General features: G+C 42.6%; 1 non-coding gene across 1 annotated transcript; it reads left to right on the top strand.

The window, feature by feature from the left end:
- Window positions 1–20324: 20324 nt before the first annotated feature.
- Window positions 20325–20406, top strand: TRNAS-UGA (transfer RNA serine (anticodon UGA)). The gene has a single exon. It is a non-coding gene; the product is annotated as a tRNA-Ser (tRNA).
- Window positions 20407–26129: the final 5723 nt, after the last annotated feature.

Raw genomic sequence — 26129 nt, 5'->3', positions numbered from 1 at the left:
ATCAACAATTTCTTCTTTTAACTCAAACAATCATCTAAGTTCTCAGGTCCAACAAAGTTGTAACTCTCTTTGTAACACAGTTTTCAAAGAACCTTCCTTTTAATAGATTGCTAAACAAAGTTGATTACTCTTAAAACAACTTAGAAAACGCTCCTTACTCATACTTCCCAATACAAGGGATTATCTGTGAAGCATGCAAAGTGTCCAAATTAAAACAGGATTGCACTTTCAACTAACGCTTTGAGTCTACAGTTTTTCCCCAAATTGATTGAGCTCTACCAATAAAAAGGTCCAACAAAATTCTCCCAAATTATATCATTTTCATTTTTTAAATCTGTTAATTAAAAAAGCATATCTCAATGTGGTATTGGCATCAATAGGTTTTCAAAGCAACTAAGTTTTCTTTTTTTTTTTTTTAGGCACTTAATAAATGTTTTTTTTTATCGTTTCTATATTTTTTATAATTTATTTATTTAACTTTTAACATTCATTTTAACATAATTTGGGGTTCCAAATTTTCTCCCCCCTTGTCCCCTCCCCCCCAAAGACCAAGCATTCTAATTGCCCCTATGACCAATCTGCTCTCTCTTCTATCATCCCTCTCTGCCCTTGTCTCCATCTTCTCTTTTGTCCTGCAGGGCCAGATAACTTTCTGTACCCCTATACCTGTATTTCTTATTTCCTAGTGGCAAGAACATTACTCGACAGTTGTTCCTAACACTTTGAGTTCCAACTTCTTTACCTCCCTCCCTCCCCACCCCTTCCCTTTGGAAGGCAAGCAATTCAATATAGGCCAAATCTGTGTAGTTTTGCAAATGACTTCCATAATAGTTGTGTTGTATAAGACTAACTATATTTCCCTCCATCCTATCCTGTTCCCCATTACTTCTATTCTCTTTTGATCCTGTCCCTCCCCATGAGTGTCGACCTCAAATTGCTCCCTCCTCCCCATATCCCCCCATCCATCATCCCCCCCACCCTGCTTATCCCCTTCTCCCCCACTTTCCTGCATTGTAAGATAGGTTGTCATACCAAAATGAGTGTGCATTTTATTCCTTCCTTTAGTGGAATGTGATGAGAGTAAGCTTCATGTTTTTCTCTCACCTCCCCTCTTTTTCTCTCCACTAAAAAGTCTTTTGCTTGCCTCTTTTATGAGAGATAATTTGCCCCATTCCATTTCTCCCTTTCTCCTCCCAATATATTTCTCTCTCACTGCTTGATTTCATTTTTTTAAGATATGAGCCCATCCTCTTCAGTTCCCTCTGTGCACTCTGTCTCTATGTGCGTGTGCGTGTGTGCATGTGTGTGTGTGTGTAATCCCACCCAGTACCCAGATACTGAAAAGTTTCAAGAGTTACAAATATTGTCTTTCCATGTAGGAATGTAAACAGTTCAACTTTAGTAAGTCCCTTATGACTTCTCTTTGCTGTTCACCTTTTCATGCTTCTCTTCATTCTTGTGTTTGAAAGTCAAATTTTCTTTTGAGCTCTGGTCTTTTCATCAAGAATGCTTGAAAGTCCTCTATTTCATTGAAAGATCATTTTTTCCCCTGAAGTATTATACTCAGTTTTGCTGGGTAGGTGATTCTTGGTTTTAGTCCTAGTTCCTTTGACTTCTGGAATATCCTATTCCATGCCCTTCAATCCCTTAATGTAGAAGCTGCTAGATCTTGTGTTATCCTGATTGTATTTCCACAATACTTGAATTGTTTTTTTCTAGCTGCTTGCAATATTTTCTCCTTGACCTGGGAACTCTGGAATTTGGCCACAATGTTCCTAGGAGTTTCTCTTTTTGGATCTCTTTCAGGCGGTGTTCTGTGGATTCCTTGAATATTTATTTTGCCCTCTGGTTCTAGAATCTCAGGGCAGTTTTCCTTGATAATTTCATGAAAGATGATGTCTAGGCTCTTTTTTTGATCATGGCTTTCAGGTAGTCCCATAATTTTTAAATTGTCTCTCCTGGATCTATTTTCCAGGTCAGTTGTTTTTCCAATGAGATATTTCACATTATCTTCCATTTTTTCATTCTTTTGGTTTTGTTTTGTGATTTCTTGGTTTCTCATAAAGTCATTAGCCTCCATCTGTTCCATTCTAATTTTGAAAGAACTATTTTCTTCAGTGAGCTTTTGAATCTCCTTTTCCATTTGGCTAATTCTGCTTTTGAAAGCATTCTTCTCCTCATTGGCTTTTTGAACCTCTTTTGCCAATTGAGTTAGCCTATTTTTCAAGGTGTTATTTTCTTCAGCATTTTTTTGGGTCTCCTTTAGCAGGGTGCTGACCTGCTGTTCATGCTTTGACTGCATGTCTCTCATTTCTCTTCCCAGTTTTTCCTCCACCTCTCTAACTTGATTTTCAAAATCCTTTTTGAGCTCTTCCATGGTTTGAGCCCATTGAGTGGGCTGGAATATAGAAGCCTTGACTTCTGTGTCTTTGCCTGATAGTAAGCATTGTTCTTCCTCATCAGAAAGGAAGGGACGAAATGCCTGTTCACCAAGAAAGTAACCTTCTATAGTCTTATTTCTTTTCCCTTTTCTGGGCATTTTCCCAGCCAGTGACTTCACCTCTGAATATTCTCCTCACACCCACCTCACCTCCTGATCCTCCCAGCCAGAGCTTGGGGTCTGAGATTCAAATGCTGCTTCCAGCCTCAGGGCTTTTGGCGGGGGTGGGGCTGCTATTCAGTGTGAGATTAAGTTCAGGTGCTCAGGTCAGAGCAGAGCCACCTCACAGGCTCCGTTCCCTCAGGGGGTTTATGCAGAGACCTTCAACAATGGATCCAGGATCCTGCCTGCTTTGGGAGCCCCTGTCTGCTCCCACCTCCGCTTCTGCCTCCCGAGGGGGCCTGAGTTATGGGGGCACCCCACTCCCCTCTCGACCTGCCAAAGAGACCCTCTCACCGACCCCCGTCACCTGTGGGTGGAGGGACCCGCACGGCTGTTGGAGACTCCGTCCCTGAAGCCTGCTCGGATCTGTTCCTCTCGGTGCCACGGCCGCGGCAGGGCTGTACTTGGCTCCCAGTCCGCGGTGCAAAGGACCTTTTGTGAGAGGTTTGCATGTCCCTCTGGAACAGAAATCTCCTTCGCTCCAATGTTTTGTGGCCTCTGGTCCTGCAGAATTCGCAGTGAGTTGCTATTTACAGATGTTCTATGGGTTGTGGGTTCGGAGCTATGTGTATGTGCGTCTTTCTACTCTGCCATCTTGGCTCCGCCCCAAACAACTAAGTTTTCTAAACATCAATTTTAACCACCTATTACACCTAGTTAATCAAATGATTAATTACATTAATTTAAATTAATGATTAATTACATCTGTGGCTTCATCCACATGAAATGAAAATTAGAAAGACTTTGTTTCCCAATTAATTGATCAAGAAAGTCTTCAGATATATAGAGAATGCTATTTTATTATCTGCAAGTGGAATCATTCCAAAATAATTTGCATATGATACACCAAGTATCATTTTGACCACCTTCAGAGCTATAGGTAGTACCAGTTTCTCCTATAAAACTAGCCTTTTTACACTTAGCAATTCTGTAAGCAACATTAAGCAATTCAAACTGTCCTTTTGATGTCAGACACAATTTTTGAAAAGTATGCTTTTTGCTTATTAAAAGCATTTCATTTTTTCTGGAAAAAAATACTTCTCTTGTCAATGTATGCTGCATATACACTTTCCAGATGTTGTTTCACTTTAATTAGCTTTCATGCCATCTTCAGCTAAAGAAGTTGTACAAAGCAAAAACGATGGTTTTTCCATCAAGAAAAGATATTTTCTTGTAGTTTTCAGGTAGTCGTAAATCCCAGTGACAAATATGGAGTATCACATTTTCTTGACTTGGGTATTGGGCCTTTGTGTTTATGTATTTTCCCTTCTTCAGTGGCTTCTGGTTTTTTGGTTTTTTTTTTTTTAGTTGTACTAGTTTTTGCTGTTCCAGTGGACTTTCTCTTCAAATTAGCTATATATTTATCCATCGTGAAAGCACATTATTTCCCTTTTTCAAAATTAGACACAACTTAAAACTAAGCCAAAATGTAACAATTTAAACTGTCAAATGTTTATAATCATTCTTAAGTTATTTGAATTTCTAAGAAGTTATATTGTTTTTGGAACACGGTGTATTATGCCATACTGACCAAAATAAATTATTTTGAGAAATATAATCAATATTAGGTACAAAAGTACCTTCCATACGAAGATTAACTTCAAATTACACATTCAAATGCAGCAAGTCATACTGTAACACAACTCATGAGCCTGTGTTGATTTATGGTGATTATCGTCTATTGCACAAATGTTGAAATCAAGATCAGACACATTCAAAAGTTTGGCCTTCTTCATGGTTAATGTTTGTTGACCTTGGAATCAGGAAGACATGTTCGAATCCTGCCTCAGAGACTTATTAACTGTACGACCTTGGACAAGTCACTTAAACTCCCTCAACTTCAGTTTCCTCATCTGTAAAATGAAAGTGATAATAGCACTTGCTGTATAGGATAGTTGTAAGGCTCAAGAGAGGTAACTTATCAAGTGCTTTGCTGCCCTTCAATTGCTATATAAACACTAGTGATGACAACTGTTGCACTACATTGACTCTCCATTGGAAAGAAGCTCCTATACCTGTCCCGCTTCAGTTGACTTGGGTAGCAGCCAGCACCCCAGCATACACAAGAGGGCCTGCTGCACAAGTTCTTAGATATGCTTTTCTAAAAGGAAAGCAACATTTCAGGGAGTCATCAATCTTTAAATATATTCATCAATAGAGAAAATAAAGCAGAGAAATAAAGAGCAAGAGACAGGGCTTCTAACTGTCTGACCATAAGCAATATATATGACACAGATCAGCAGACAGATCCAACCATCTGACCATTACATACATAGATACGTAGTTACCAGGGAGAAAAGCACCAACATCTGGCTTTTCAAAGCCAGGGGCCTCCTTCACAGCTGCCCAGAGTCTCATCTGGCACATGAACCTTCTTCCAAAGAGTAAGCCCCAAAGCAAAACCCTCACTTCAGAGTATATATACACTTTTCAGAGCCAGAGGGCATGACCCTCATGACCAGTGCCTCATTAGAAATTAACAAAAAGTGTCTGAGGCCTGTTAATGGGCAGGGAAAACCTTTAACTCTAATTGACATTTCAACTTTGATTTCATTTTTTTAGAAAAGATTGCTTCCCCCTGAGGTCTCGTGCCAACATGCCCCCCAAAAAGCCAGGCAACAATGCTGCCATTTGTAAAACTCTGCTCCACTTCTCTATTATGGGTTGTGTCTCCTCTCCGCCCAACAGAGTGAAAGTTCCTTGAAGTCAGGAAGGTTTTCATTTTTCATCTCTGTACTCTCAACTCTAAGCATAGTGCCTGGCCCTTGGTAGGAGTTTATTAAGGGTTTGAGGAACAAAGCTAATACGATGCCTTAGGAGTGGCGATGGTAGTGGTGATGTCTGGGGGATGAGAAAAGTTTTGAAAATGTAGCTGGCTGACACAAGGGGAAGGGAAAATGCCTTTTCTCTCATGACTCAAATGCCCCAGTGAATCTGTCATCCTTCTCAGGGGGGTGCTTCTCCAATGATGTAGATCCCACCTTCCTATCCTGCGCAACTCTTGGCCATGGTCTTCCAAAACTGCTCCACAAGGTGTCAACACAACCTGATGGAGGACTACCTCTTCCTCTTGACTTCACAAAGATGCCTAAGACATACACACAAAAGTGTCTACCACCATCTCTCCATGGGACCAGTCAGTCCCTCCACAACCATTTATTAAGCACCTACTCTTTACCAGGCACCAAGCTAAGCAATAGGGATACTAAAAAAGGCAAAAGAGTTCCTGCCCCCAAGGAGATCACAGACTAATGGGGGAGACACCGTGAAAACAACTATCTAGAATTGAGCCATCTAGAGGACAAATTTGAGATTATTTAGGGAAAGAAGACACTAGAGTTAAGTGGGAATCAAGAATGGCTTCCTGTGGAAGGTAAGGCTTGAAGGAAACCAGAGAAGCCAGGAGGCAGAGATAAGGATGGAGCACATTCCAGGCATGTGGCACAGCCAGTGAAAATGCCCAGAGTTGGAAATGGAGGCTGTTGTTTGAGGGACAGCAAGAGGCCGGTGTCACTGGATCAAAAAGTGTTAGGAAAGGGGTGGAGTTTTGTGTAAGAAGACTAAAAAGGTAAAGGGGGAGAGAGGTTATTGAGGGCTTTGAACGTCAAGCAGAGGGTTTCATATCTGATCCTGGAGCAGACAGGGAGCTACTGGAGTTTATAGAACAGGAGAGTGACATGGCCAAACCAACCCTTTTTTATGTGATCATACATATCTTAGATGACATCTTTTACTTGGGCTCCCCTTTGTGGTGATCCTTTTGATAATTATAATTATTTTTATTACAATTATTATTAATTTGATGTTATGTTGTTTAAAATTATTTTTTATTAATAATAATAATAACCACTTTAAAGTTGGTGTTGCTTTTAAGAAGTTTTTCAGTTCATGCCTCACAGGACCAATTGTCCTGTCCCATCTATAATCCCTGGAGGTTACCCACTCCTTGCCAGGAGTGTTCCAGCCCTTGTGTATTTCCCCACGTTTAGCTTTTATTGTACTTCTTTAACCAATGGCCCACCTGCAACCTTCATAGGATAATAAAGAAACCTTGACTTCAAATCCAACTTCTGTATAGACTACAGATCCCAGGGGTCTCTGGGGAGAATGAGCTTCCCGCAGGCTTTGTCTTCATGGAATTGACTTATGAATCAGAATGACCCATTTACAAAATGAGCAAGATCGTTAGCTGGAAGCAAAGGACAACAATTCTGGGACTTCCAAGGCAGCTGGCTTCCAAGATCATCTTTGAGCTCTCTTTCCAAGGACTCAGAAACAAGATTGGAAGAGTTAGCAGAAAGGCACGTCCGTCTGCTCTCAGCAGCAGCCCCAGCCCATCTGGATGAACAGTCAAGAGCTGCTGCTGACTCCATCCACAGATTTTAAAAATCCATTAGAATCACAAACCATTGCTCAAGTCACAGTTCATAAGGTTTAGAGTTAGAAGGGATTTTGGCCAAGGTGGACTTGGTGTCAGGAAGACCTGAGCTCAAATCCTGCCTCCTGTATTTATTAGCTTTTAGGACTCCGGGCAAGTCATTTCATTTCTGGGTGTCTGTTTCATTATTAAAACAGAGATGACAATAGCATGTCCTTCACCAGTTTCTTGTGAGGCTCAAATAAGACAGTGTATGTAAAGAGCTTTATAAAAGCACTCAAAGAATGGGAATGATCAGTCTAGAGGAAGAAACTGAGTCCCATAGAGGGAAAATCACCTGCCCCTGGACACACAGCAAGGCAGGAGCAAATGGGGACTAAAGTCCACATCTCCTCACGACTTAACTCTGTCCAATGCTATCTTTGGACAAGTAACCTCTCAGGTGGGGTTTCAAATGGGGCTGTGATGCACCACCCAACAATTGTTATACATTTTTTTTGATATCTTTTCTTCTCATATCATTTTATCTCTCCATGTATCCCTCCCACCTCACCTACTCAGCAAGCCATCATTTTGTAACCAAGGAGGGAAGGGGAAGCAGAACAGCTAAACTAAACAATACACCATCCAAGTCTGAGAGAGAATAAAGATTCCACATCAATGGTAGCCAGGTGGCACAGCGGATGGAGCACTGCACCTGGAGTTGGGCCCAGCTTCAGACATTTGCTCCATGTGTCATTAGCTAAGTCACTCGTTAGCCTCAGTTTCCTCATCTGCAAAATGGGGATAATAATAGCACCTACCGCCTAGAGTTGCTGGGTTGTAAGGATCAAACTGAGATCATAACTGTAAAGTACTTAGCACAGTGCCTGGCGGATAGTAAAAGCACCATTGTTGCTGTTACCATCATAGTCTCTGATTTCTTCAAAGAAGGGGGCACACATTTTCTTATCTCTTCTTTGGAGGCAAGTTTGGACAATGCATCTTGTTCAGTTTGAGGTTTTTTTGTTCTTTTCATTTATATTATTAAAGTCACTGTATATATTGTTTTTCTGGTCCTGCTCACATCCCTCTGCATCAGATCATATGAGTCTTCCCAGGCTTCTCAAATTTCATAGTCATGGATTTCACCATTCTCCAATCATGGGGCATTCACTTCCCTGACAGTTTTATGCCACTCATGGACATTTTCTTTCCAGTTTCTCATAGGTCCCAAGGTCTGTTCTGATCCTTTCTGAGATTATTTTTGGAAAGGTTTTTTCGGGGGGTTTTGTTTCTCTAACTAATCATTCTTGGCTCTTCTCTGTTTCTGTCTCTCTGCCTCTCTGTCTGTCTCTGTCTCGCTCTCTCTCTTCCACTCTTCTCTCCCTCCTGAAAAAGAGAGTGAAATTTCAAACAAAATAGCCATAATAAATAACATTTACAAAATGCTTTAAAATTTTCAGTGTTTTACATATGCCATTTAATTTGAACCTCACAACAGCCTATGAAGTAGGCATGATAGATATAGTGGGGGAGGGAAGGAGAAAGGGAGAGTTTGGGGCATGCCCAAAATGACATCACCTAAAATAAGCCCACATGGGCAATGCTTGGGACATACCCCTGGAAGACAGAAGAACTGAGGCATGCACGGACATTCTGTGCTGGCCTATCACACAATGGGGAGCAACCTTTTGTCCATTCAATGCTTAGTCCAAACAGAGCATGGTGTTAAATCTACCTGATTAAACACATTCTTTTTCTAGTATTTGCTTCTATGGCCTAAAACATATTCACTTAGTTCACTTAGGGCTGGCACCGCCACCCTTAGGCTATGTGATCCCTGAGAAATGGACTTGGGGTTTGGGTCGGTTTCCTTTGACTTTTGTGTTTCTGGGTACAAGAATGGAGGAAGGGAATCCTCAATGTGACTGCTTGAGCCAAAGGGATCTTCGAGCCCATGATCTCTTGTTGCAGCCAGGACACTATGGGGCCTGGGGGCGAGGGGTGCTTTGGACTTGAACTTAGTGAGACTAAAGTTGTTTAGGAATGGACTTAAGCTGGTGACCTCCCTAAAGCCTGAAGTAAAGAGGGAGAAAGGGAAGAGGGGAAGGTGTTGGGGGAAATATTTGTACTTGGTCCTTCTCTGCCTTTGAGGTAAATATTCCTTTGTAAAAGCTATTGACTTTAAATGGTTAAATGGAATCCATGCCAATCCCTGTGAGGGGTTGAGAAAAAATGGCAAAATTAGTGGGGGCTTAAGCTAATGGCAGAGAAGAAAGATTTCCCACAATCCCTTCTGGGAACAAGAGAACCCTGGGACCTGGTCCTAATAAAGTGGGCTACAATATAGCCCATGTCACAGCTAGTGTTACCAAGACAGGTTAGCAACATGAAAGAGAGCCTAATCTGGAAATCAGGAAACCCTGGGTTTGGATATCCTCTTCTGACACTTTTTAACTGAATGGTCATAAGCAAATCATGAAACCACTCTGAACCTTTGTTTCCTCATCTGTAAAGTGAGAGTAAAAAGACACCTTCCTTCCCATGGTTGTGAGGAGCAAATCAAACCAATATTTGCAAGAGGCTTTGCAGACCTTAAGGTGGCACATTTACCCATTTTTTTAATCTAAATCTTTGCTTTCATTGGTAGAGGAAACTTCCAAGGAAGGGATTCCTCCTCCCAATACAGAGATCAAGGAGGGGGAGGGGAACAGAAGAGGGGAGTGAATAAGGCTAAGTGCTTAACAAACAATCTTTATCTCTTTTGATCCTCTTGGCAATTCTGGGGGAGAGGGGCGCTATTATTTTCTCTACTTTACAGATGAGGAACCTGAGGCAAAGAGAGTTAAATGACTTGCCCAGGGTCACACAGCTAATAATCCTCTGAGGCCAAATTTGAACCCAAGGTCTTCCTGACTCCAGACTTAGTGCTCTGGCCTCTTCACCACCAGCTCCCTTTAAATCAATACTTCCTTTGTAACTTGAAAAGAGTAACTGACTTTCCTCAGGGTCACACAGTCAGTATATGTCAAAGGGAAACTTGAACTGAGGTCTTCCTAAGAATGAGGCTAGCTCTCCATCCAATTCTATGTCCATTTTGCAGAAAACTGAGGCTAAAAAGGTTAAATTACTTGTCCCATGCTCACACAGTAAATAAATGATAAAGGTAGAATTATAACTCAAATTCTAAGTTCATCATTCAACTGTTAGAGACCCTGAATTTAGGAGCTAGAAGACCTGCCCTATTATCCTTCTGTGCTCCCTGATAGAGCAGATAACAAAGAGTGAGGGTGAGAGATTTGTTGTTGGTATTGAATCATCTTAGTCATGTCTGATGACTCTCCATGACCCCTTTTGAGGTTTTCTTGACTTGAAGTGGTTTGCCATTTTCTTCTCTTGCTCATTTTACAGATGAGGAAACTGAGGCAAACAAGGTTAAGTGACTTGCCCAGAGTCACACAGCTAGTAAGTGTCTAAGGCTGGATTTGAATCCAGGAAGATGGGTTTTCCTGATTCCAAGCCCAGTGTTCTATCCACTGGGCCACCTAGCAGTTACAAATTCAAGGTAACAAATCTTAAAGGATCCTTTGATGGAAAAGGCTCTGGTGACCTCTTCTCTCTCTTTCTCCTCCAACAAAAAATATAAAAGCATTTCCTTCCTTCTGCCCCCTCCCAGTTCCTTGGCACTTGAGCCAAGTCAAACCAAAAGGGCTAGTCTATTTTGTTCATGACCTCCCTAATTTGGTTTGTTCATATTATACCCTTGCCGCCAGGCTACCGCAGAAATCACCAGCCCTGCTTTTAACTCTTCTCCTGTCAGCTTCCCTAAAGCTAATTGAAAGGTGACCCTGGGAAATTCTACCCCATTTAGGGCCTGTTTGGGAGGACAGCCCCAAGCAAAGCATAACAATAAGCCTCATGCCCACCCTGCATGGCAAATGGCAGCGCTTTCAGACTGCTTCAAAATGGCAGGAGCATTTACAGATCTATTAGCTTATTTGTTAAATGAACCATACAAGATGGGGCGGAAAGAGATTGCCCACCCCATCTTGCCTGTGTCTTTCAAGCCTTTGTCTAAATAAATGTCTAAATATCCTAAAATAAAAACAATAAAGGGAAAGTTAAATTCCCTGCTTTGTTTTCTGAAGGTTATAATTTCTGCTCAAGTGCACCCCATGCCTTCCTAGTTTCCGGAGCAAGCGGGAAATTTTAATAGGTTGCCGGAAGGCCCACATCAATAGCCTCTTCTAATTGTCTGCCAGAAGAAGAACAGACTGCATGTGAGATCATTGACCCAAACCTTAAAGTGTGAAATAAGTGGCAGTTATTATTTTTACTATTATTTTGATTAGCATTAAAGAATCAGAAAGAGATGGTGGGCTCTTCTCATTGGGAATGTACAGGAGAACAGGTAGAGCTGCCCAGAGTTCTCATCTGGCACCCCAGTGAGGTCAGAAGAATGGGAGAAAGGTCTCCAGCCTGTTGACAAAAGTCTGGGGATGACACCGATGGACAAGAATCTCACAAAATGGACAGATATGAGTACAATGCAATCTGCATCATCAGAGGGAATTTCTGAATCAAGGAGATTCATGCTGGCAAATGATCATCAATAGGCAACCATATGTTTACAGTCACCCATTGACCAAAAAGTATAGATAACACAAGTTCCCATTATACTTGTTATTACTGGCTATTTTTTTTTATTTTTCAATGGAGCAAAATGACTCCCATCCAAGGAGGTGACTCCCTAAGCATACGTTAACATCTTACAAGATCCTTTAATAGATACAATAGAAATCATTTGGTTTCATGAGTCTCCTGATTTGCCCACGTCAAGTGAGGCATAAAACATGGAGGAATGTATCTGTCAAACGTCTCTGCTGCTGTCACTAAGGGTGTCCTGTGCACAGTCCAAATGGAAAAAAGAGTAGATAGTACAATCCATCAGATGTCCCTGTTTGAGAATCTTCCTGTAGTTTGCATCAAGTCCTGGAACATCCCAAAGACACCTCTCTGACAACTATGATCATTCACCGGAGTTTGGCCCCACTGCCCCCAAGAGAAATCCAAGTGGATGAAGTATGTCTATTGTCCAGACTACGCTATGCAGTTATTAACAAGCCCTATGGCTGGTCCTTCAGGGCACATACATTGGATAGACATGGCAGCCAGACAGTAAAATGAGCCAGGAAGAGAGTGGGATGGATTGTGCTTGGGAAACTGTTCCGCATTTTCAGTAACTAGAAGTTTCTCCCTGAAATAAAATCCTATCTTCTTAGTACCTGTAGTCTTCTAGCAATACCACATAGCTGCAAATCATGCAACATCCCCATGTCCAAAGAATCAAAATTGTGCATCCACCAGAGGGCAGTAGAGAGATGCCCATAGGTATAAATTGTCAACAGCATATTACTAAAGAAGAATTTCATGAACCAAGTAAGGGAGGAAGGGATAAAAAGATGCATAACTAGAACAGGAGATGTTTGACCCAAAAGAGAGGAGGAATGGGTTGGCCAGACCCATGGCAAGGATGAGGAATGACCCAGGGGCAGCCCAGAACTGAACTGGTTTTCATGTAATGTTAAGAGACCTAGAACAGGATCTCTTACCTTGGGCTCAATAGAGAACCAAGGTGTTCATGAATAGATTTTAGAGAATCTATGAATTTGAGGGTTTTTTAATATTTTGATAACTGTATTTTAACATAATTGTTTTTCTTTGTAATCCTATGTATTTTATTTTATTCATTTAAAAATTTATTCTGGGAAGGAATCCAGGGGCTTCATCAGACTGGCAAAAAAACTCCAAGACACACACACAAAAATTAAGAATCCCTGACCTAATAATCCAAACCTTTCATTTATGAGGAAACTGAGTAAAAAAGTCACATAGGTAGTGAGTGAATGGCAAAGCCAGGATTTAAACCCAGGGTCTTTGATGTTTTATACCACATCACACTCTTGAGTTCTTTTAGCATTCCAGACTCTGACATTTTACAAGAAGGAAATATTTTAAGAGGAAAACGTTTGATTTCCCACTCATAAGACCCTAAGGCAAATCACCAGCACAGACCTACCTAGACATTTTATTTGATTATTTCCCAAGGCCAGCAGACACATCATTCACTCCCTGTCCCCTTGGGGGCCAGGGCGGGGGGAGAAGAGAGATATTGTCTTTCAGGTAGCAGTAGCCTAGTCAGATACAACACACTTTCCTTGCTTCAGGAACAGTCTCAGAGTAGTAGGCTTATCTACCTGCTGATCTCCAGAGAAAGGTAAGACTTTGGGGGTACCTAGGAGGAGGAGGAGGAGGAAGGCTTCAACTCCAAAGCTTGCTTTAGATAAGCCAGATTCATACACTACCTTGGCAGACATCCTTCCAAAGAATTAGAGAGAGACTGTTCACTGGAGAATGAGGGGTAGTTACTGTATGATAGTGTTCCAAGATTCCTGTACCATTGGTGGTTATTGCAAGTTCCCAAAGACTTGAGGCCTTGAATTTCTAAAACCAAACAAAACTAGAAAGTCCATGTGCTGAGTAATCAGAGTCATTCGAATAAGAGTTTTAGGTACTTATTGACTCAAGTTGAGATCTCACTAGAATATCTGGATTCCTTGTGCCAAAAACCAGGAAAGCCTCAGAAGTCAATATTTTTAAACAACCACTTTGGACTTTTTTTTTTTCAGTCTCCATCATTAGTAGAAAACCTTTTGCTACTTATGTCACCCAAGCTAAGAGGCCACTTATAGGGTTTGAAACTCTACTGATGCCTGTAAACAGGGCAAGCACAACTGGCCACAACAATGAGGTCAGGAAACTGCTATTTAGTTCCAGTAGATCTGATGCTAACAAAGCCCCCTGACAAGATATGAGGCTTGAGGGTTTGGGAATATGTTATAGCACAAGACAAGCTACTCCCTACCAGTGTCTTTTCATATCAGACCAAACAAGATGGCACATAAATTCAAAACAAAGACAATTAAAACAGGGTGATAAAGGAATAACATGGAACTAGATTAAGTATTAAAAGGTTTTCAGTACCCATTCTCAAATGTCATCCACCCTCTCCCCCACCCAAGGATTTCCAAGAAGTTCTAGTTTTAGCTCCCAGCTAGCCTTCTGTCTGCCCAGTACAGCAGGAAAGGATGCCTCAATCCTCTTACAGCAGGATATGAACTTAGCCTACACTGCTCTCAGGAGCAGGTTAGGGAGTGCTGAGATGCCCATGACACTTGAGCCTACCAGAGGTCACTGGGCTTCTCTGAGAAGCCAGCGAAAGTTTCTCACCTTGTATATTCCCCAATGCCCCCACATCTTTCCTGTGTCTCCCCCTAGTTGCACCCATACCTGTGTCTCCTCACCCCTGAAAGATTCATATCCTCTTTTTTAAATTGTGTATTAAAAGAGTATATGCTGGGTAACATTGTCATGCAAGCAAAGCTCAGCACACACTTCTGGAGGATGCAGTTCCCAGATAACAGAGGGCCCTGTAAAATGTATGGTCTGAGGGTTACACTGGAATTCATTAAATATTAGAAGACACAGAAGAAAGCCTCCTCTGGGGGTGATTTATGTAGGTCACAGAGAAGAATTACACAAGATGAAAAAGCACAATGTCCTGACATCTGCATCAGGGAAGGGACCACATCAAGGAGACCATGGATCTAGGGACATATCAAAGTATCTCCAGATAGATTGTAAGTACCATCTATTAGTGGACAGAGAAGTAGATTCAAGTCAGGTTTCTAATCCTGGCAGTGCCACCAACCTCCGTAGCATTCAATTCCCTCATCAGAAAAAGAGACAAGTTGGACCTAAGGATCTCAAAGATCCCTTCTGGCACCACCTTTCTATGTCTATGATGATGTCAGCAACTAAAGAAAAGCTCCCAATCACTCTTATTTAACAAGTACCATTTGACTCAGGCCAGAGGCCATGGAGGCCAGAATTCTGCTTTGGATGTTGGGAACGAGAACAGTGCCAATCAACAAGATAATTCTCTTTGAAGAAATCATCCTGGAAGCTTACAGTCAGAGCCCAACTATCCTGATGTTCCCTTTAACGAGAGAAGACCAGCACAGAACACAATGCTGCCATCAGTTTTACTTCCATTTTGAATGATAATAAAATTCTGATCAAAGTGTCATGCATGACTGGAGATGGAAAAGAATCTGGTCATCTCTACCATCTGGCTCATAGTTACCTTTCAAGGCTTATTCCCCCTGTGCTCTTCATATGTTTTCTGTACTAATCAAACTGACCTGACTATCGTTTTTCATTCGCATCATCACAGCTCCTACTCCCAAGCCTTTGCACAGATTGTCCCCTCCCTCTCTTCTCCCCCTACAATGAACTCCTTCCCTCCCTTTGCCTCTTAGAATCACTAACCTCTTTCAACACACATCTCAAGTGCCATCTCTCACAGGGAGCCTTTCCTGATCCCTCCTCCCTTTTCCTCTCCAAGAGCTCTCCAACTCCTGAAATGATAGTTTATTACTTTGTATCTACTTATCTATGTGTTATCTCCAGGAGAACAAAAGCCCCTTGAAAGCAAGAACAGTTTTATTTCTGTCTCTATAGACGACAGAAAGATAGAGTTAAAAATAATAGAGCTAAAGATGGAGAGAGAGAGTAAGAGAGAGAAGGAGAGAGAGAGAGAGAGAGAGAGAGAGAGAGAGAGAGAGAGAGAGAGAGAGAGAGAGAGAGAGAGAGAGAGCACGCATTTATTAAGCACTTATTCTGTTCCAGGCACTGTGACAAGGATGGATAAAGTATAGAAAATTTATGAGAGAAAGAGAGGAAGGATGGAAGGAAGGAAGAGAAAGAGAGAGAGAGAGAGAGAGAGAGAGAGAGAGAGAGAGAGAGTCCCTCAAAGAGCTTCCATTCTAATGGGGAAAGACAATAGCAAAGAAAAGCTGAAAATCAGAGGTAGGCTGGGAGAGGTGAGGAATGTACCCAAGCAGGGAGAAGTCTGGAGAATCAGGAACCAACAGGAGGAGCATGGTTGCTTGGGCATTTCCCCAAAAGGAGATTCTGGGTACAAAATCACCAATCAGAGAAGGAGAAAAAGGCATTTTCCAAGGTAGGAAGGCTGCTGAGATATAGGTAAAGTGCAGAGGATCAAAAGCAGAGCCAAGAGAAGAGGAAGCCCCGCCCTCAAGGCAGTGCCCTGCAGTAAGTAGGCAATTAAGAAATGTTTGCTGAATTAGACTGAGTGTAATCTAGGGCCTTTGTTTTGCCAGTGAGGAGACTGAGGCTCCTCAATGTGAAGCTACCAACCTGTGGGCAAAAGAGCTGGGACTCAGATCCAATTTCTCTGACTCCAAAGCAAGTGGGTTTCTGAACTTCATTCGTGCTGTCCCTGAATTGTCACCACATTAAATGGCAACACTAAAGTCTGTCTCATGAAATTACAATGTTCTCTTAATTTTCCAAAGTTAAATTTGAAATAGCTTACATGGAAAGCCATTCAGAGTTCAATTATCATTCCAATGTTTTTGTGCATTTAAGAAATAAGACCACTGAGAAACAAAGCCAAGATATCATTTTTAAAGACTACTTTAACTCAAAATGAAAATTAAATCTTATTGTGTATAAGTATTAGACTCATAGCTCACCAAATACATATTAACTTCACAGTATTTTCTTCCTTCCTGTACAGATTTGCTTTCCCACTCCAAACAATCATCTCAGAACAATTTGGGGATGGGAGGGATTGACCTATTCAAAAAGTAATCAATCCCTTGTACAGCTCAGCTTTTAAACAAATGTTTTGGGTTTTTTTAATGCTCTTAAAATGATGGGTTTCAGGCAAGAGAGAGAAAACACCAACAATATGCATCTCTTAGCTGCAGTTAAAGTAAGAAAAAGACAATCAAGGGACAACTAGCCAAAAAGATCAGATTAAATTCCAACTTCTCTCCAAATACATTTGGACACTGAGAACAAGATGAAAATGGATAGAAACTTATTACTCCTCACAAAAAGCAATGAGACATAAATGACAAAAGGGAAATTTCATGCATCTCATCAACCCAAGCCTGGGAGTCAAGTAATGTTCCCTATCTTTTGGTCTCATTCACCGTTCCTAAAGCTGTGATGATCATTTAAGAATTATTGCTCCAAACTGAAAGCAAAAGTAATATGGGGGAATTTTCCTAATAGCAGGAATATTTCAAATTAGGATAAACTTGATACTCCAACACTTTGTTGTACCCGTACTCTCATTAAAATGAATATTCCAAATAAAATAAACATTCCTTCTCCTTGCACAGATTCAGTCATGTCTGACCAAACAATCCCGTTTGGGGTTTCCTTGGCAGAGATAGTGGAGTGGTTTGCCATTTCCTTCTCCAGCTATTTTCCAAATGAGGAAACTGAGGCAAACGGAATGAAATGATTTGCCCAGGGTCACACAGCTAGTAATATTCTCTTGGGAAGTAAAAACAACTTTGTAGACTCATTCAACAGGTATTTGCCCTCAGGTTTTTACTGTCTGAGTAAACTGACAAGTTGGGTTTTCTTAGCCTTAGCTTTAGCATCCTCAAGTAGATGGCAATCAGTCTCCAAGAAATTGTTGTGAAAATCACTTCCTTCTAAACAACTAGTTTTCAATCAGGAATTTCCAACCTCTTCAACTCATGAAGTCATCAATAGGATTGAAAATCTCTTTTTTCTCAGGGTTGCTAGTTAGTGACCTGAGTTCAGGGAAAGAAATACAAAACAGAAAAGACATCCAGGAAGTCATGGTACATCCTCAGGCTTGTCTAGACAAGGATACATCCTTGCTACTGTGTGAATATGTCATCCTTGTTCCTGAGGGCTGGAGGAAGGAAAGAAATTCCCACCCCAACTCCATTGGAAAACAAGGAAAAGTTGACATTGACTAAGTCCCAACAAAGAGGGTGTCCCAAAAGAGACAGAAGCCATGTCTCCTCAATCTTTACACCCCAAAAATGGGCGACTCTTCTTAGCTTAGTTTTCTCTCAGGAAGAAGCCAACTTCATTATCTCAGCAAAGCAGAGACCATATTCATCAGCACATGTCCAACTCTATCTCCCCTGCTAGACATGTAAAGTCATTTCCTCACCTTAAAGTATTGTATAAATGTCAGTTATTATTATCATCATCACAACCCAGATAAACTTTCTCAGTCAGCGCATTTCTGGTCTGGGTCTTTCCATTCATCTGACAACTTACCCAATGCACCAGACACCTTCCCATAGGACTGTTAACATTTCCAAGGTATCAGGCAATGTTCAGGGTGTCTACCTACTATCTCTTGCTCTGGATAAATGACTATGGACCCCTATTTCTGTTTATCCATGCCCTGGACAACATCTCGTGCCACTTTTTGAAAGCACTCACGAGTAAACTTTGGCAATGTTACAAGTGACTTACACGCCCCATGGGTCTCTCGACACCCTATAGGTCACCTGCAAATGTGATTGTTCAGAACTCTTGGTGATTCACAGTCATATATCATCACTGGGAGAAGGTCAAGTGTTGAGGCAAAATGGACTATTCTGTCAGGGAAAGCAATTTGGGATTATTGATGATATAAAGCAGTTACCCAAACATGATCCAGCCTGCCCTTCTCCTCTTAATCAATTTGATCTTTCAAACTTTCCTTTCATCTTCCAAAAAAGAAAAAAAAAATCCAATCTTCCCCTTGACATACTTAGATTTGACATCCTAGCACCAAAACATAGTCTACAAAAATGTCATTTGTGTTTCTCATACTCACACTGATGTCACATCAGGCTCATCTTTACCATTTTGATTTTCAAACACTAAATTGCCCGAAACAGTTGAAGGTGATCTCCTTGAGGGCTGACAATGTTTCATTCTTGTCTTTGTATGCCCAGTACCTACTATGTCTTCACAAGAGGCCTTGTAGAATTAAACTGAGTGGTATTTTCTCTTCCAAATGTCATGTACTAAGTAGAACAGTTAAAATTGCTCTGCAGAATTTTAGGGAAAAAAAGAACTGGCGACAAATGTGAGGACTATTTTTCCAAATTTCCATTTACTTCCAGTCCCTGTTCCCAGTTTGGGGAACCAAGAAAATTTCATGGGAGGAAAGATTCAGGTCCCTTATAGAAGGAGGAAAAATCAACTGAAAGAAGAGCTACCAAGAAATGAAGGAACCTAAAACCATCGGTGTGGTAAAGGAAAAGCCAGCTAGAGAGTCAGAGGTGCAGAGTTTGAATCCTGCCTCCACCTGGATTGACACCTCTGGGCCTCAATGCTATCATCTGTAAAATATGTGGGTTGGACAGCTAAGTGGGCCTTTACTGTTCCTTCCGCCTCTTAATTTTTGATCTTATAAATTGTTAGCAGAAGTATAGAACTCTTCTATGTTCTCTCCAAATAGAGAGAAGTGTCCTCGTGCCTGTGGATGCCCCCTCCAACCCCAGATCTCACATCACGGTGCCTGTCTCTGTCCCCCTAGTCAGCGCCCACAAGGGGTGCCCCCTCTGGGCTGGGGGGAGGGAAGGGGGCACTCTATCCAGGGGTACCCTGGTAAATACTTAACAGGCTACTAAAAGGATGTACACAGGACACTTTTCATTCTAAACAGCATCATTAACATTTTCTCCATCTCTTTATTTAAAATCTAAACAATCAACAAAGCAATAAATGGATCCCTGATTTGTACCACGTGCTCCTTTCCAAGCTATCCATTAGCCCACATCCAGGAGGGAAAGGAAGCCCCCCCTGAGGGCGGGGTCTCTTTTGTGTCTGTGTCAGTTACACCCAGATGCCTAAACCCCGCCTCACCTCCTCCAGGAGGCTTGGGGGCAGGGGGCGTAATTCACCAGGGCTAGCCCGCGCCCCTCCCCCAACTCTGTACATTCCCCAGCCCCTAGAACTCAGATCTGCGGGGGGAGGGGGGGAGGGGAGAAAGAGGAGGGGGAAAGGATAGGAAGGGGCGGGGAACAAGGCGGAGGGTTTCCTCGCTGATTACAGAATCAATCAGGGGCTGTGGGTTCGAATTCGACCTCACTTCCTGCGTGTCTTTGAGGAGACCCTCCCCCTCTCCGGTCAGTTTCCCCTGCGGGAGGGTGCGCATCCCAAAGGAAGAAGGGAAGACTTATTGTTTCACGGCTCTCCAGGCCGCCTTCGGGAGGCGCGGGCGGGTCACGAAAAAGATTCAAACAGCTCAGAGAGCAGGCCGGAACCCGCCCCCACCTCCCGAACCGTGCTCGGGATTCCTGGGCCCTGCCCAGAAGCCTTCGCTCGGTGACGTTACCCCGCGCGCATGCGCCTCGCTTTCCTGGCCACGCCCACAACTGGCGGCGTGCGTCCGCATTGGCAAATGCTCTAAAGTGTCTCCGCCCGCGTCGCTTCGCGACAGCAGCGATGGCCGAGTGGTTAAGGCGTTGGACTTGAAATCCAATGGGGTCTCCCCGCGCAGGTTCGAACCCTGCTCGCTGCGGGTGGAGCTGGAGCTTCCCATTTTAAAAGTCTCCTTTTCCTTTCAAATGCGATTTCAGTCCACAGGATCGCGGCTGGGCGCAAGAGACACTGGAATGGGAGGGACACATACCCCGTGGAGATCACCCTCATCCGTCTCCTAGTTTTACAGGTGAGGAAACTGGGGAGGGTCTTCCCCAGGGTGACCCAGACCTTACTGCGACCTTGGATCGAGGACCTGAAGGCATCTTCGAGCTCATCCATGCTGAACCTTGAATTTTACAGACAAAGAAACTGAGGCCCGGGCGGAGGAGATCTTGACAGTGCCCTATGCACGCGCAGGTATGGAGGTGGGCACGCGATTAGGTGCAGGTGCATTCTCACTCACACCTAACACCTCCTAGAGGCCAGCCAGCTCTGTGCTAGGGAGAGCCTGCGAATCTCCCCTGCCCCTAAAGAGAGACCCTTCCAGAGCTGGAGAGAGTGAGGGCTAACCCGGCCCATCTGGGGGGAGGGGAGGGTCAGGGAATACATATATGTGTGTGTGTGTATAAGTATATGCATATGTATGTGTGTATATGCGTATATGTCATCATATATGTATATGGCATCATCATGGCATCTCACAAAGTCACCTTCCTTCTTCAAGTGTTTTCGAAATTGGGGATTTGAGAAGGAAGAAACTCAGTGAAAAGTGAGGACCTTTCTACAATCAGGTATATCCCCAAGGGAAACTGAGACAGGTCTGGCAGAACAGCTTCTGCAGGCTCTGGTCACATTGCCCAGCGGAGGCCAGCTGGCCCCTGTGCCACGGGGACCATGGCCAGGAAACTCAAGCCGCTCTGGGGTGCCTTAGTGAGTCGCAGGACCTCTGAGGCCATCTAGTCTGAAAAAAAGAAAGCCAAGTCCACTCATGGCACAAGTGGTCGGTCTTCTGGTCTTTGCTTAAAAATGTCCACCCCTTCTAGTCATCAGAGAACCACTCCCCCCCACCCCAAGCTCATTTCCCCAGTAAGAAATGTCCAAATGCAATTTAGAAATACTTCACAACTTCAAGCATCCTTGCCCTTTGTCCCTCCTCAGAGGCAGGTCACAGCTTCTCCAAGCCCGTAGACCATGGCCTTGATGAGGTCATGAGATCATAACTTGGAGTTGGAAGGGATTTTAGGGATGGGTCACCAAAACACACAAAAGGGTTCATCCACACTGGTCTCCTCTCTGTTCTTCACTCACAAGTTTACTTCTCCCACCTCTGTACCCTTGCACTAGTCAATCTGGCCTGCACTTCCTCCTTACCTCAGCCTCATCAGGTCTCCCTCTCTCCCTTTAGAAAGTCAGGTGGCTCAGGGCATAACACCTCAGGCATAGAGTCAGGAAGACCTGAATTCAGATTCAGACTCAGACACTTACTAGAGCTATGTGGACAAGCCCTTTCACCATTTGCATTAGCTTCCTCATCTGTAAAATGAGAAGAAAATGTCAAATGGGGTCACAAAAAGTGGGTCACAATTGAACTACTCCTCCTTTATAACTTAGTGATCCCCAACTGCTAGTGCCTTCCCTCCCAGGCAGCCTTATACTTAATAACTTTACGTTTGTTCAACATGTGTTTTTATATGTACTTGTCTTCATCGTTAGAATGTAAATTCCTTGTAAGCAGGGATTGTTTCATTCTTTATACTTTGTACCCCTAATACCTGGCACATAGTAGGTGATATATACATACATATTTATATGTGTGTCATTTAATTGATTGACCTCAGCAACCATCTTGTCCACACCAGAATCTCTCCTGCTACCTAACGGACCACTAGTGGTCTAGATGCCTGAGGACCTCCAGCAAAGAGGAATATATCAAGAATTGTTATGCCAATGAAACTTAAACCTACTTCCTACTGCTCCTCGTTCTGCCCTATTGGGCCAAGCAGGAAAGGCCTATCTCATCGATTCTACTCAATCAGTAAATACTTATCAAGAGCCTACTATGCATAAGGCACTGAGAATGATATGAAGATAAAAATGAAAAAGTCTGGGTCCTCTATGAGTTTGCTTTCTCCTGGGAACATATAACTTGGGCAGTGATGAATGTAACACAAAATAATTTGCATAGGGAAGGCCATATCCAAATAGAGGAATCAGAGGAGGTTTCATGGTGGGACTCCTATTAAGCTTGAAGAAAGATAGAGGGTGACAGTGGAAAACAAAAAATCAAGCTCAGGAATAACCAACATGGCTCAAATGTAGAGTGCATGAAGACAGATCAATGATTGATAGACAGAGATGAATAGATAGATGCATACATCCATAAAGAATTTAGTAAAACACTAAAACTCAACTGTATAACTTTGCAAATAAAAAAAATTATAAAATCAATCAATTGGTCTCAAGAATTTATTAAGTGCTCACCATGAGCCCTGAACTATGCTAAGAGCTAGGAGTATGTCTATAATAACCTCAATTAGTATATATTGTAATGGAGGCAAATAACTTAAAAAGGTATTGGAAAATAGGCTAGGTTGGGGAGGGGATAAAGCTGGTGAGAAAGTGGGACAGTCTGGAGACTGAATCAAACCAGAATGCAGAGGGTCTACAGCCCCTCATGAAATGGTGGTAGAGAGGAGAAATGTGCCAGAAAGATAAGGCAGAACACCTCAAGGGAACCTTGAACGCCAGACTAAGGAGTTTATAATTGATCCCAGAGCAAAGGTTCTTAACCTGAGATCCATGAATTTGTTGGGTTTTTTAAAAAAATATTTTTGATAACTCAGTAGAATTGGTTTCCTTTATAATACTATGTATTTTATTTTGTGCATTTAAGAATATTATTCTAGGCAGGACTCCACAGGCTTCATCAGATTGCCAAAGGGATCCGGTACACACAGACAAAAAAATAAGATCCCCCTGCCTCCATTCGAGTCCACTACAGTTTTGTGAGCACAGGCCTGAAATGGTTAGAGTTGTGCCCTCATTTTGAAGAGGAGGAGCTCAGATCAAATTAGGTGACGTGTCTTATGAGGGACCACCCAGGTAGTAAAACTGGATTAACACCCATTTTAACCATAACTCCAGTGTTCTTTTTGCCATACCTTCATGTCCTCCTTTGCAATGACCCAACCACTCACTCTGCTCAATCCTCTCATCGTGAGCCTCTTAGAATTTAGCTAGGCTTGTCCTTGTACTGCAGACACACTGTCCCTTGACTAATACTCCAAGCTGGACCAGCCTGGTACACTGATGTGACCTTGAAGCTGGGGTCACTGCCATCTCAGCACGAGGCTACCTCAGAAGAGACCTTTAGTAGAGGGCTGGGGAAATCGTTGAAGATTCAACAGTGATTGTTGTATAAGGGGGAAAAGAGCCAAGTCAAACTTGGATATACAAAGAAGCAAAATAGGAAGTGGTGACTGGGATGCTTTATGGGGACAATCTTGAGTAAAATGGCTGGAGGGTTATTTTTTCTAATGAACCCTAAAAAGGAAGTGTGGGGAGGGACACAAAGGATGTTTCAGAAAGATGGAGTGCTCCAAGTCTGTGATGTATTAACACATGTAAGAAATGAGTTGCTTAAGAGGCATCAATCTCTCTGACTGATGGCCATTTTTCAAGACTGGGGGAAAGCAAAGCAAAATCACGTTATTGCCCGCAGATCAGGAATGATATACTGGCAAATTTCCATGCCAAAGTCAGGGATAGGAAGAGCAATAGATAATGACATTTCTGGGTCGGTTGGCCCAACTTTTGGAAATAAATTAGTTTCTAAAAAGAACCCACCCTTCAGTCATTCTTGCAAAGTTAAGTCAGAAACTGAATTTGGAATATCATCTCATGATGAATCTATGTGGCAACTGAAAAATTCATCAGGTTATTCATCTCCCATACACCCATTTACAAATAATCCTGTCCTTCAAAAAGGTGGCTCTCAACCCTGAATTCTTTGTAATTCTTCATAACACATGTATCTTTCATATCCCCAAGGCCCTACCCTGGGGGGACAATTATGTCAGCATAGGCTGGTGGAGCTGAAGTTTCTCTGGGGATGGCTGGTGTTCTTAAGAGAAATTCCTAGAATCATTCCAGTTATTTTGCAGGAGTCTCTGAAGCTAGACCTGACTCATTTGAAGTCAGGGTGCTAGAAAAATTAAGTCTGTTGTATGGCTCACACTTTGATCTCTACTTTTCTCTAGAACTGTGATCGATTGTGGGAGAAACTGAAGAAGCAGGTAGGCAGGGGCATATTCCCCTCCTTCTTAGGGTTACTGGGCAGATCCCCTACCAGATCCCCTTTGTCCGGGACAATTCCTTAACACATTCACAAGTTGCTGTCTCACCTCTGCCGGCTCCACTATGCAGAATGATGACCCAATGTCATGAAAGTGAAACCTTAGTCTAACGGAACAGAGAAAGCTGCATGGATCGAGCAATCAGTCATCATTTTTTAAGGTCATACTATGGGATGGGCAGAGTGCTGGGAGATAGAGATACAAAAATAAAATTAAAGCATTTCCTGCTCTCAAGGAGCTTGTATTCCATAAGATGAAACAATATAATCCTTGTACCAAAGTCCATTGATATGAGACTCCTTATTGGTGGAGATGAATGTTGTCTTGTGTGAGGGGTGGGGTTGAGTTGTCCAGAAATCAGAGCTTCAGTTCTCAGCCAGTCTTCCTCCCAGACTCTTGAGGGCCCTCTTCTCTACCAGTAAAGACACTTAACACTTTTGGCTTCAGTGTAAAATGAGAGAAATGACAAACCACTCCAGTATCTTTGCAAAGTAAACCCCCAAATTGGGTCACAAAGAGCCATACATAATTGAAAACAACTGAATATATATATATATAATATATATAACACACACACACATACACACACGTGTGTATACAGTGTATGTATGTATGTGTAAACTTACAAATATGTAAGTTTATACAAGTGTATACAATATGTAAGTGTATACAAGTGTACCCTAGAACAATGCTCCAGACACTAAATATATTGCCCCCTGAGAAATATAGTCTCACATCTCAGGAGAACTGTCCCGCTCTTTGAGGACTAAAGTGTGTGAGATTTGGGAAGGTCAGAAGTGGAGAAAGACAGAGCAGCTGCCCAGATGCCAGAGCGAGGACCAAGAGCCCCAAAGTGGCAGCTGCAGCTGCTCCAAGACCAGCCCAGCTGTTTCCCTTTCCTGATCCCCAGGGTGAAAAAGTGATTATAGAGAGGTTTAGAGACTGCCCTCCTTGGCAGCTTGCCCGTGTGGCTGAAGCTTGGGTCACATTGCAAGACGTATGAGGGAACTAGCTGTTTCTATCCAACTCTCATCTCCTTTCCACTGGCTTGTTCATTAGCAGGCATTCACTGCTGATTGTTTCCTTGTTATGCGCTGAGCTGTTTGCTTCCCACAGGCTTTTGCTTTCTCTACAAAAATTTGGGCAACCAAGATGGGTGTCTTGGCATTCGTGTCCTTCCAGCAGTCCGAGAGGGCAGGGGGGCATATTTGGCTGAGTAACTAGCTCTCAATTCCCACCTCAGGTCGGAGGGTCTGGGTGCCCCTGGGGACTTAACAAGCTACTGTTAAGTTCTGTGAGTCATTCTATAACTCCCTATAAGCAGAACCTTCTGCTTGAACCTCGGTGTTTCACTTCCCCTAGAAAACTGAGCTTATATAGTCTGGAGCACAACTAAGACCCAGAGCCTGGGCTCCTGAGATCCTTTACCTTGGTGGTGTTTGGACCAGTGACATCAGGAGAGTGG

Source organism: Notamacropus eugenii, chromosome 1 (genome assembly GCF_028372415.1).
Source record: "Notamacropus eugenii isolate mMacEug1 chromosome 1, mMacEug1.pri_v2, whole genome shotgun sequence".
Lineage (NCBI taxonomy): Eukaryota > Metazoa > Chordata > Mammalia > Diprotodontia > Macropodidae > Notamacropus > Notamacropus eugenii.
The sequence above is the reverse complement of the archived record's forward strand: the minus strand, read 5'-3'. Positions and strand labels throughout refer to the sequence as shown.